General features: G+C 42.4%; 2 long non-coding RNA genes across 2 annotated transcripts; both read right to left on the bottom strand.

Moving 5' to 3' along the window:
* Positions 1 to 347: 347 nt before the first annotated feature.
* Positions 348 to 1,248, bottom strand: LOC113168101. The gene is made up of 3 exons (XR_003299337.1): positions 1,118 to 1,248; positions 885 to 1,020; positions 348 to 773 (listed from the first exon to the last, which is right to left on the bottom strand). It is a non-coding gene; the product is annotated as an uncharacterized LOC113168101 (long non-coding RNA).
* A 7,888-nt stretch (positions 1,249 to 9,136) lies between these two features.
* LOC113168100 lies at positions 9,137 to 9,952 on the bottom strand. Its single transcript, XR_003299336.1, has 2 exons — positions 9,293 to 9,952; positions 9,137 to 9,223 (listed from the first exon to the last, which is right to left on the bottom strand). It is a non-coding gene; the product is annotated as an uncharacterized LOC113168100 (long non-coding RNA).
* Between the last annotated feature and the right edge of the window lie 2,778 nt (positions 9,953 to 12,730).

The following is a 12,730-nucleotide window of genomic DNA, read 5'->3' as shown; positions in this document are numbered from 1 at the left end:
CAGTCTATTTGGCAGTTATTAGAACAAGGATCCATTGTCCAGCAGGTTAAACAGTTTTATTACATTTCTACATGTACAAAAACAACAGCAACAACTACTTTCCTCTAACATTTTCTCTCCTTGTGGGCAGCTCACTGTGTGTGTGTGTGTGTGTGTGTGTGTGTGTTTTATACTGCATGTTATACCAGCAAGTGGATATAAATTCCCTTGAGTTACATTTAAATACAGTCAATAATCGTTACAGGTGTAGATTTAAAAAAAAAATAAAACAAAATGAGTTTTACAAACTTTTTTTTTTTTTTTTTTTTTTTTAAACATTTTCTCCTCTTGTGGGCAGCTCACTGTGTGTCATGATAGTGCCTGTTATACCACAACAGTGGATACACATGTCCTTGCATTATGTACAATACAATTATGCAATGCACTCAATCATCCAGCCACACTTTTGTCTCCGCTTCACTGTGATCACTGTGTCATATGCTCCTAGGAACAATTCCGTTGACAAATGTGCTTCCACAAAGAACATATAACAGATCAAGTATTTTCAAAATGTGGTTTCAAACACTGACCTGTACCCAGCAAGGCTCGAAAGAATGTTGGCCGTGGCGACGATTGCCTCCTGCGTCTTCATTCGGTAATGTGAATTTGCCACCGCTGTGGAGTGCGCCATGTAGTGCGCCACCTGACCCTTCTGCTCCTCTGTGAAAGTGGCAGACATCTGTGTTTCTACCACTCTCCTGATCTCCTGGCTCGTCACATTTGGGAGTTTGTAGCTACAATGAAGAAGAAATCAATAATCAATCACCATTCTCTAGTCTATTATTCATTCAGGCAGATAGCAAAGTGTCTTATCGCCCTTTTCCCTGGATGAATATAACACTCACTGGCTATGCAGACGGCACAGGTCATTGGTGGCACTGCGGACGGGCCGTCCTCTTGCCCCCAGAAAAAACCTCCCTCGTCATCAATGTCTGGGTGCACAAATCCAGGGCGAATGTGTAGGTAGTACGCATCTATCAACTGTGGAGACAAGACATTTTTTGTGACGTTAACACTTGGAGAGTCAGTGGAAGAACCATATGATGCTGGCCCTTTTCCATCCTGTTAGCAAACTTACAGCAGCCTCCTCTGTAGTTAATGCAAATGTGGCGATTTGCATCGTCGATGTTTTGTGCTGGCTGACGCCAACACACACTCTTCCGTCCACATACTTTTTATTGATCCACTCTGACACCTGAAAAACAACGGACACACATGGTCAGAAAGTTCAAAGAGAGAGCAACAACCTCAGTCTAATGTTATATGAAGAGGGGAAAAAAAAAACACAGTGCAAACAGAACTTACGGCCATTCCCTCCAAAGCCCCTGGCCTCTGGAAATGTCCAAGAACAAGGATGGCTTGACAGTAGTATCGGTAGAGGGTCTTCTCCTCTGCCCCTACGAATTTGCCCTCCTGGAGATTGCCAAATATTCTTAGCATGTCCTTTTTCGCCACTGAGAGCAGCTGTTGGCAGTCCCTGACACTCTTGGGGCCCTGCACAAACCGTTCATATCTACAAAAACACAAAAGTCAGTGAATCAGATGTTGTGTCCCACAGTGCCAAGAACAGTAGCAACATTAAATTGTTCATCAGGCAAATATTTACCTTGATTTACAAGTGGCCTTGCTTTGGGCCTTGGATACAGGTTTCCTTAATACATTGAGAAGACCAATGTACGCGTTACATCGGCTCTGGAACTCTGTATCGTCTGTTTGTCGTGGCCAGGAACTGGACAAAGCGAATCATATTCTTGATATAATTCAGGATGGTCGAGGGCACCAGCCTGGCCTCCTTCAGACTGACAATGTAGTCCTTAGCTGCCGTGCTTTTTCTGAGGAAATCCAAATCGATTTCCTCACCTGTCGGCTGAATGTACCTTAGCATTCTAGATACATTGTCCACCTGAAGTGAAATAATCATGAAATAATGTCAGACTGGAAAGAAATTCAGTTCAGCTGCTACATTTCTGACAACTGCCTCTGCTCTGTGTCTCTATGAAAACAGAGCAATATACTTGTGCTCAGGCCTCAGAGTCAACACACACACCTTTAAATATGCTAATCACAGCAACCCCCTCTGTGCTTTAACACCTCCATGTGAAAACAACAACTCACCTCCTGTTGGCAGTTAGGGACCTCCAAATGATGGAGCAGGTACATTTTAAACTCCACCAGGAGTGGATTATCATTGGCGAATTTTTCGTACAGCCCCATCTGCTGCATATTCATCCTTACTCCACCCCAGTTGGCAGAAGAAGGTCTGTGAAAACAAGACAGAGAAAATGCCACATTAGGACACTTTAGGACAAATAAACAGTTGAACTGACAGCTACAAGTAAATGTGATCATCACTCAATTTAGCAAGTAAACATAAATAAACTGAGGAAAAACGAGATAAAAGGCTCAAACAGTCATTTGTGTGGCTATTCAAACTTACTCCTGGTAAGTGGGATCCTCTGCTGCACCAGCCTCCTCATCTTCTGAGCGAGACTGGTCTTCAGCACTCATTACCGTGGCCTCCTCTCTGGTCACCACCACGCTTGAGCTGGGCTGCTCTTCCAGCACAACCCGGTCAATGGACTCCGGCTTGTTGGCAACAAAGAATTGCCTTTCCTCGAGGTTCCGCACCAGCGCCATCCTGGACTGCCTATCTGTCACAACGGAGCAGATCTGCTTGTAGTCCCAGTTGCGCCCTTGGCGCGTCCAGGACTTGGTTGACTCCTTTGCCCTCTTCAGCTCTGCCTCCCTCTCCTGTTTTGTGCTGGACGTCATGCACACTCTGGCCAGGTGTGCCGACAACACCTCCTGTGGTTTCTGGCACAGGAGACAGTGCAGAATATGACGATCTTTCTCACTGTAAAAGAGGAGGGACATGTAAGTTTAGTGCACTTGTTATCACAAAGCAGCTGCACACAAAAAAAGAGCTGGAAAAAATGACAAAGTCCCATCCAGAGCTCAAGGGGCTCTGAGGGGGGACAGTGCCCCAGCGGGAGGGCACTATAGGCGGGTAAGAGTGATGGCAAAGTCCCCCTCAGACTTACAAAAAATAAACAAAATGAGTTTTACAATTTTTTTTTTTTATTATTATTTATTTTTTTTTAACATTCTCTCTGCTTGTGGGCAGCTCACTGTGTGTCATGATAGTGCCCGTTATACCACAAAAGTGGATACAAATGTCCTTGCATTATGTACAATACAATTATGCAATGCACTCAATCATCCAGCCACTCCAAATCCAGTCCTTCCCCACAAAAGGACTTTCTATTAACCCCATAGTCAAACTTCAGCTCCTCATCTACTGAAATGTCTTTTGCAGCGACTAGGAGAAGGGTGTCCGTTTCTCCCTCAGGCAACTTCATCTTACAGTGTAAGGGCTTGACATTGGGATTCTTTCTGGAGTAGATTAGTTTCCTCCCAAATGTCTCCATGGAGCGGTGGCACTTGCATGGGTGAGTCTGCATCGATGCACAGCTGCCTGCCACCAAAAAAAAGGTATCCCATCTGGTCAGTGTTTTCCTCCAGGATCCTCCTGCCCTCCTCTGCTGTGAGTAGCGCACTGAGGTAATCACAAATAATGGAGCAAAGGCTCTGGTGGCAACAACTCCTGAAAAGAGAAGATAACAATTTCAGTTTTATTATATATTCATCCAAATCAGAAAGAATGATAGCCATCGGATTAATACCTTCCTCATCCAAATTAAATATGGTCTCACCTTGCACTCGTCGACCCCCGAAATCACATCAATCATTATACCAGGTGTCCTTGTTTGGTTAACCGGTGGGGTCCGTTATGTCTGCCCAGGAGACCTCATGCTGATGGTCTGGGTGTATGCATACAAGGTGTGTGTTGACTCTGAGGTCTGAGCACAAGTATATTGCTCTGTTTTCACAGAGACACAGAGCAGAGGCAGTTGTCAGAAATGTAGCAGCTGAACTGAATTTCTTTCCAGTCTGACCATCATTTCATGATTATTTCACTACAGGTGGACAATGTATCTAGAATGCTAAGGTACATTCAGCCGACAGGTGAGGAAATCGATCTGGATTTCCTCAGAAAAAGTACCGAAGTGAAGGACTACATTGTCAGTCTGAAGGAGGCCAGGCTGGTGCCCTCGACCATCCTGAATTACATCAAGAACATGATTCGCTTTGTGCAGTTCCTGGCCACGACAAACATAGACGATACAGAGTTCCAGAGCCGATGTAACGCGTACATTGGTCTTCTCAATGTTTGAGAAAACCTGTGTCCAAGGCCCAGAGCAAGGCCACTTGTAAATCAAGGTAAATATTTGCCTGATGAACAATTTAATGTTGCTACTGTTCTTGGCACTGTGGGACACAACATCTGATTCACTGACTTTTGTGTTTTTGTAGATATGAACGGTTTGTGCAGGGCCCCAAGAGTGTCAGGGACTGCCAACAGCTGCTCTCAGTGGCGAAAAAGGACATGCTAAGAATATTTGGCAATCTCCAGGAGGGCAAATTCGTAGGGGCAGAGGAGAAGACCCTCTACCGATACTACTGTCAAGCCATCCTTGTTCTTGGACATTTCCAGAGGCCAGGGGCTTTGGAGGGAATGGCCGTAAGTTCTGTTTGCACTGTGTTTTTTTTCCCCCTCTTCATATAACATTAGACTGAGGTTGTTGCTCTCTCTTTGAACTTTCTGACCATGTGTGTCCGTTGTTTTTCAGGTGTCAGAGTGGATCAATAAAAAGTATGTGGACGGAAGAGTGTGTGTTGGCGTCAGCCAGCACAAAACATCGACGATGCAAATCGCCACATTTGCATTAACTACAGAGGAGGCTGCTGTAAGTTTGCTAACAGGATGGAAAAGGGCCAGCATCATATGGTTCTTCCACTGACTCTCCAAGTGTTAACGTCACAAAAAATGTCTTGTCTCCACAGTTGATAGATGCGTACTACCTACACATTCGCCCTGGCTTTGTCCACCCTGAAGTTGATGATGAGGGGAGGTTCTTCCTTGGGGCAAGAGGACGGCCTGTGCGCAGTGCCACCAATGACCTGTGCCGTCTGCATAGCCAGTGAGTGTTATATTCATCCAGGGAAAAGGGCGATAAGACACTTTGCTATCTGCCTGAATGAATGAATAATAGACTAGAGAATGGTGATTGATTATTGATTTCTTCTTCATTGTAGCTACAAACTCCCAAATGTGACGAGCCAGGAGATCAGGAGAGTGGTGGAAACACAGATGTCTGCCGAGGAGCAGAAGGGTCAGGTGGCACATTACATGGCACAATCCACAGCGGTGGCCAACTCCACTATAGGATGAAGACCCAGGAGCCAATCGTCACCACAGCCAACATTCTTTCAAGCCTTGCTGGGTACAGGTCTATGGTTTATGTACGGGCTATCTGTCACAACGGAGCAGATCTGTCTTTAATCCCAGTTGCGCCCTTGGCGCATCCAGGACTTTGTTGACTCCTTAGCTGTCTTCAGCTCAGCCTCCCTCATGTTTTGTGCTTCCCATCATGCACGCCCTGGCCAGGTGCACAGACAACACCTCCTGTGGCTTCTGGCACAGGAGACAGTGAACAAGACGACGGTCTTTCTCACTGTGAAAGAGGAGGGACACACAAGTTTAGTGATGCTCCTTTAGACATAACAGAGGTTGAAAGCCTGACAATCTATGACACTTGGGATGAGTGACATGTCAACATGAGTCTGTCACTATTATAACTATGCATTTTGCTTTATTTTCCACACCAATCTATTTTTCTATTTCAAATACAAGGCTTTTAAAGAGTTTTCCAACATATCTAAATAAATAACACTTTAATCTCTACTTTCTGCCAGATCACTGTGTGTCACATGGCTCCTAGGCAATGTTTCTAGTAACAATAGTGCTTCCAAACAACATGGAACATAATTTAAAAGCTTGAAATGTTCCATTTCCAACCATAATAGGCTTGTGGTTCAAAAACCATTTGGTTAGCTACAACCAGCCATGATCTGGGGTCAGTTCAACCTAGAATCATCCCATCTTCAGAGCTGCAAAGTGAGCTTTTCTCTCATGCCTCTAAAGTCAGCTATCAAAATGGGACCAAGATGTGCTATATGTCAATATAAAGCTTAGAACTAGACCTTTATGTGGGCACAAAGTCAGATTGTCTAAGATCTACACAAACATATTTTCAGTCTGGTAAGTTTGTGTACATCACACTGATGCAAAACTGTAGGTATTGAGCAATCAGAATTCATTTTACCAAGATTGATGCATTTAAAACATGTCTAAGATCATTAAAAAGCTTCAAATGTTCCCTTTCCAACCATAATAGGCTTGTGGTTCAAAAACCATTTGGTTATCAACAACCAGCCATGATCTGTGGTCTGGTTCAGCTGATTTCATCCCATGTTAGAGCTGCAAAGTGGGCTTTACTCTCAGGCCTCTACAGTCAGCTAGCAAGATGGGACCAAGATGTGCTATACATGTGAAGAAATGGGACTGACATGGACCAAACAGGTAAGTACCAAAGGAAATATTTATTGACTAGAGGCAGGGACACGGGAAAACCAAACAAACACTAACGAAGTACCAACATAAAGTGACCAGAAACCACAGGGGAACAAGGACTACCAAAATGCATAAACAGAAGGACAAAGTATCAATTGAAAACACTGCAATAGCGCAGGCAGAAAAAACAACTGGCAAACTATACACACAAAGGACCGGCTAAGTTAAAGGGCTAAACGGCACGAACTTCTTACCTACAGAATAAGATATACAAAGTAACAAACGAAAACCACTGACAAGGGCAGGCAAACACGAACAAAGACAAACCAAACAATACAAAGTAACAACGAAAAAAAGCACTGCATTAGCAGGCAAAAAGGCAAACTTACACCTGGGGAGAACAGTCCAACAATCAAAAGAGAAGCAACTTGACGGACAGACAAACCAGAGTTATCGCGGAGACCAATGTAGGCACACGAACATGTGGAGAACACAACAAACCAGCAGTGGACAGAGGAATGAGGGAAGCTTATAAAACAAAGGGGGACACAGGTGAAATAAATAAGTCAATCAGGAGTCTAGTGAGTGGAGAAAGGCAGAACAAGGGAGACACAGGGTCGAGAAAAAAACAAAAAACAAAAAAATTGACATGGATGAGGCCAGAATCCTGACAATAGACCAATATAAAGCATAAAATTAGACCTTTATGTGGGTACCAAGCCTGAATGTCTCAGAGAAACACAAACATATTTTCATCCTGGTGAGCTTGTGTACATCCTTCTTAACCAAAACTGCAGGTTTTGGGCAATCAGAATTCTTTTTACCAAGATTGATGCAAATAAAACATGTCTAACATCACTAAAACGCTTCAAATGTTCTCTTTCCAACCATAATAGACTTGTGGTTCAAAAACCATTTGGTTAGCTACAACCAGCCATGATCTGGGGTCAGTTACAGCTCATTTCATCCCAGGTTAGAGCTGCAAAGTGAGCTTTACTCTCAGGCGTCTACAGACAGGTAGCAAGATGGGACCAAGGTGTGTTATACACAAATATATAGCTTAGAAGTAGACCTTTATGTGTGCACCAAGCCAGATTGTCTCAGAGCTACACAAACATATTTACAGCCTGGTGTGTTTGTGTACATCACACTGATGAAAAACTGCAGGTTTTGTGCCATCGAAATTCATTTTACCATGATTGATGCAAATAAAACATGTCTAACATCACTGAAAGGCTTCAAATGTTCTCTTTCCAACTATAATAGGCTTGTGGTTCAAAAACCATTTGGTTAGCTACAACCAGCCATGATCTGGGGTCAGTTACAGCTCATTTCATCCCAGGTTAGAGCTGCAAACTCGGCTTTACTCTCAGGCCTCTAAAGTCAGGTAGCAAGGTGGGAAGAAGATGTGCTATACACCGAAATAAAGCTTAGAACTAGACCTTTATGTGGGCACCAAGAAGACACCAGATTGTCTCAGACTTAAACAAACATATTTACAGTCTGGTGAGTTTGTGTACATCACACTGATGCAAAACTTCAATTTTTAGGCAATCAGAATTCATTTTACCGTGATTGATGCCAACAAAACATATCTAACATCATTCAAATGCCACAGTGGTGGCTGTGAATGGTTCAGTAGTTAGAGCAGTTGTCTGCCAATCACTGGATCGTTGGTTTGATTCCCAGCTGCCATGTCACATGCCAAAGTGTCCTTGTGCAAGATGTTGAACTCCAAGTTGCCCATATTGAGTCAGAACAGCTGCATCAGTCAGCTCTTCCATCTGTGTGTGAGTGTGTGAATGACATGTAGTGTAAAGTGCTTTGAGTACCAGTTAGTTAGGAAAGAGCAATATAAGTGCAGAACATTTACCATTTCTACTGTCTTCCTTGCCTCTTTTGTCAGCCCAACTCCCATGAAATGCCTTCCATTCTCTATGTGGATGAATTCAGCACGCTTTTCATTTCCTCTGTGCAGCTAACCATCAGCTGTGGCTGTGGACCTGGAAACATCCAGCATCTCTTTGCAGGGAGTTAAATGTGTTCACCACCTTAATCCTCCAGCAGCTACTTAGCATGAATTTTGTTGGATTTGAACTTCATCTGTGCTGTAAATTTTCCATGCTCTATTTTCATGTTTCAACTGTTGTTTTATTTTTTTGATGTTTGTACAGATTTAACAATTCAAATGCACCTTTAACATAAAGTCATTAAACCAACTAGACATTAATACAACAGGTTTCAAAAGGTTAGTTAACTGCCAGTTTGCACATTACACCACATAACACGCACATTTTCTGCAAATGACAATTTTCTATTCACTTTTCTGGACATTCTCTCTCTCATTCACAGTATTGAGAGGTAGGTATTGCACTTGCTTCTCCTGTACAGTTTACAAAATAAACATAAAATATACCATATTTAACTAGTAACAAATTTAGAGTCATTTGTAATTTAGCAGGAAATAATTTTTCTTCCTCCAACTTGCATCAATTTGTTAATAATTGTACACTATTATAAACCTCTGGCATTTGGTGAACAAGCATTTTTACAAGCTTGATCCATCTGTTGGCGCGTGTGGTGCCGGCTCCATGAGGCCAAGAAATGGAGGCAAAACTGAAGTGAAAGAAATAAGTTTATTACAGGAATATATTGCAAAGGGGGGCCGGGAGCCAGGTAATCCGGGGTCTCACAGGTGAGCAGGTAGGTCTAAGAGGAGAGAGAGACAGTCAGGTCATGTACCAGAGCGGGGTGTACTGAAAGGTCGTGGTTACTCACAGAAAGGAGATGGAGCTCTGATAGATGCTTCCAGTGTGTAGGTGGCTGCCGCCGAGAGATTGTGGCAGGCGGACTACAAAGATGGCCGCAGCCAGCCGGAAGCCCAGTGCGAAGGTCGGAGATTCACTTCCGGTAATGGCCGCCGTCACGAGTAGCGGCCGGCTGCAACTACTGAGAAACACACTGGAGCCCGGAACAAGGTGGGTTAGTAACAGTGACAAAAAACTCACTGAGAAATAAAGGCTGAGCCCAGCCCTCCTCATAGCACCCTTTTAGTAAATCCGTAATCCTAAACGTTAGTCGCCAATCCAAGGTCCGATTACCAACAAGCACGTTAACAAGTCCGTGACACAATCCTAGGAGCCGTAGTCGTGAAGCAGTCCGAGTCCAGATAACCAGGGGAATCCACAGAGACAGACAGAGCCACAGGGAGGGTAGACGGAGCAGAGGAAGGGGGAGAAGGACAGGAACAGATCCACACGGAGTCCTCAGGGGACAAACATGGAGAAAGAGACACACCAAACTCACGGATCAGCCGAGGGTTAGACAGAGACGGGGTCCGAAACAGGCGAGGTCGAAAACGGGTAATCCGAATCATAAAGGTCGCTGGATAGTAAACACTGGTAGTGGGAAAGACTATCTGGCGGAGGAACCGCACCACAGGACCTGCTAATAAGGAGAACAAGAGGTCAGGAGAGGGCAACGAGCAGGTAGGAGGGGCGGACACCATCATATGATCTGATTATACTTTTCTCAGATTTCTGTCTGGCTTTTATTTGCCTCCACTGTCTTTTCTCCATTAACTAACATGTTGCTATCTGAAACATTCTAAAATAGCAGAAAAAGAAGTAAAGTGCCACATTAAAAAGGCATCACATTTATCCACTGTCTACCTGAGTTTCTGGAGAAGACAGTTTGTCTTTAGACTCCCTCATGGTACCTGAACCTTGGACACCTGACATGTCTTTTGCTGACATTTTTGGTGAGGAAATGAAAATATATCTACACATGCAGTATTTACATGAATTCAGGATTAAGCTATCAGTATAGATTACGTATGGTATTATGAATTCAGCATATTTTATGCCATAAACACAATTTACCAGCAGGAATGTCAAAGAAGAAATTAATGTCAAATACACCTAAAAGAAGAAATACCTTATCATATGCAAATGTTAGAACGGATTCCGCCCACTGGAGGAGGAGTTATTGATTTTAAGATAATCCGATATATAAGTCTTCATGATTTTGAAGATTTTGTTAATGAATCGCTTTAACAAGTATAGTAAGTAGCGAGTATGTCTCTTTCTTTTATACTTGGCTGAATATTTACTGAAGCAAATATCTGTGAAGAGCAAAAACAGCACTTTCAATATTTCATACATTTGTTGGAAAAGTAATTTGCTTAGTTTTGAAATTGTAACTTACTTGGTTGTGGAGGGTCTCGCACACACACACACAGATCCTTACCAAAACATACATTACACACTGCCTATACAAATAATATGGCAAAAATATATATTGTAGTATAAGCCACGTGTTGTATCAAATTTGTTAAGTACTATTCCCCATTATATTCTATGAATTAATTCCTCACATAAGAACAAAACATACTTGCTTTAAATTCCTATGTTCCTAAATGATTTTTATTCTGGGCTACAGTAACAGTTAAGTTCCATTGTGAACATAATCAAATATAGCATTTATATTTTTAGACTCACTTTTTCTTGTCCTGTACAGATATGTACCCATGTAACATTTGTAAGTAGCGCAGATATGGTCACTACTAAAATGAAGTCTGCCTTCTGTGCTGATGGTCCCACACTTCATGTACTGCACCCCAAGACACATGCTAGGACGTGAAAATGGTTTTGTGAGAATTGACAAGATTATAAAATAGTGTTCTTACACAAGACTTACTGTGATTTTCGTTGTTCTAGTTGTGTTCATTGTTAGGTTACAATGAGAGAAACTAAGATAAAAGGATTACTCTTTGTACAGTTTTTTTTTATTTTTTACATTTTCCTCCTGTTTATACCAATTTAGTTTGTAGCCTCATATATATCAGGAACACCTCGTGGGACCCCTATAGCAGCTATGTACATGCAGTCATCAAACTCCACCTGCTGCTTGTTACAGTGGTGTTTTGGAGTATCCAGATGTTGTAGCAACTGAGCCAGTGCCTTTGCTGAGAACACCTGGAACGTCATCAACAACTGGATTATCACACATGATCCTGTTAGTCAGGTGGGAGTTTGGGTCTTTGTTAGTTTGTTTTTCACACAGCTGCCATACATCTAACCTGTTAACTGTTTGGTTCACAAACCACAAGGGGGAGATCTTCTGATGTTAATGGTTTTATTTAGTTTAAGGTTTATTTTTTATTAATTATTCTATTAATTCTTTCCACTAATCCTACAGGTTAGGGTAAGGCACAGTGATTTAACCCTGATCTAACCCCATCATCCTACATGGGTGATAGGCACAGTGAGTTTTGAATTCTATTTTATTATCTTGAGCATCAGGATGTTAGAACATAAATATTTAAAGATAAGATAAACTTAATTGTCATTGCAACATCGTACAACAAGATTAAGGTGCCTACCAGTCTGTGCCATATATATATATATATAGAATGAAAAGGAATAAAAAAAACAAAAAAACTAAAAACAGAATAAATAATCAGAGACAGTCAAAAGACAAAATAAGACACAAACAACCCTTCAAGTAATCAAAGAACATCACATCACATTGTGCTCCGGACCAGCTCTCACTCCCACAAGTGAGCATACTGTCACAGTTACAGTACTAGTTTCTATAGTCCGTTCTTTACAGTGTTTATTGTAGTTATTGCTACTGGATAAAAGCTTTTCTTAAATCTGTCAGTCCTAGTTTTGATGGACCTGAACCTTCTCCCTGATGGCAACAGTTCAAAGAGAGAGTGTCCAGGGTGTGTAGTGTCCCTGAGAATGGTTTGAGCTTTTTTGAGGCAGCAGGAACTGTGAAGTTCTTCTAGAGGGAGGAGTGGGGAACCGGTGATCCTCTGTGCTGTTTTGATCACTCTCTGGAGAGCTTTCCTCTGAGCTACTGTACATCTGCTGAACCACACAGGAACACAGTATGTAAGGATGCTCTCAATAGAGCATCGATAAAAGGACACCAGCAGTCTCTGGGAGATGTTGTTCTTCCTAAGTACCCTTAGGAAGTGCAGTCTCTGCTGGGCCTTTCTTATCAGCTCAGAGGTATGTACTCCCCAGGTTAAATCCTCCTCTATGTGGACCCCCAAGAAGCGGAAGTGTGAATTATCCTATTCTGGTTGTTTTGCACCAACAATAAATCCTAAACAAAATGTTTTTGTAATTTAGTAAAATACCTGATTTATCTCATGTACCATCCCTCCTGTTGAGACATGACTCAAAATTGGATTTAGAGAAGGAT

Source organism: Anabas testudineus, unplaced genomic scaffold (assembly GCF_900324465.2).
Source record: "Anabas testudineus unplaced genomic scaffold, fAnaTes1.2 Contig231arrow_ctg1, whole genome shotgun sequence".
NCBI classification, from domain to species: Eukaryota; Metazoa; Chordata; class Actinopteri; order Anabantiformes; family Anabantidae; genus Anabas; species Anabas testudineus.
The sequence above is the reverse complement of the archived record's forward strand: the minus strand, read 5'-3'. Positions and strand labels throughout refer to the sequence as shown.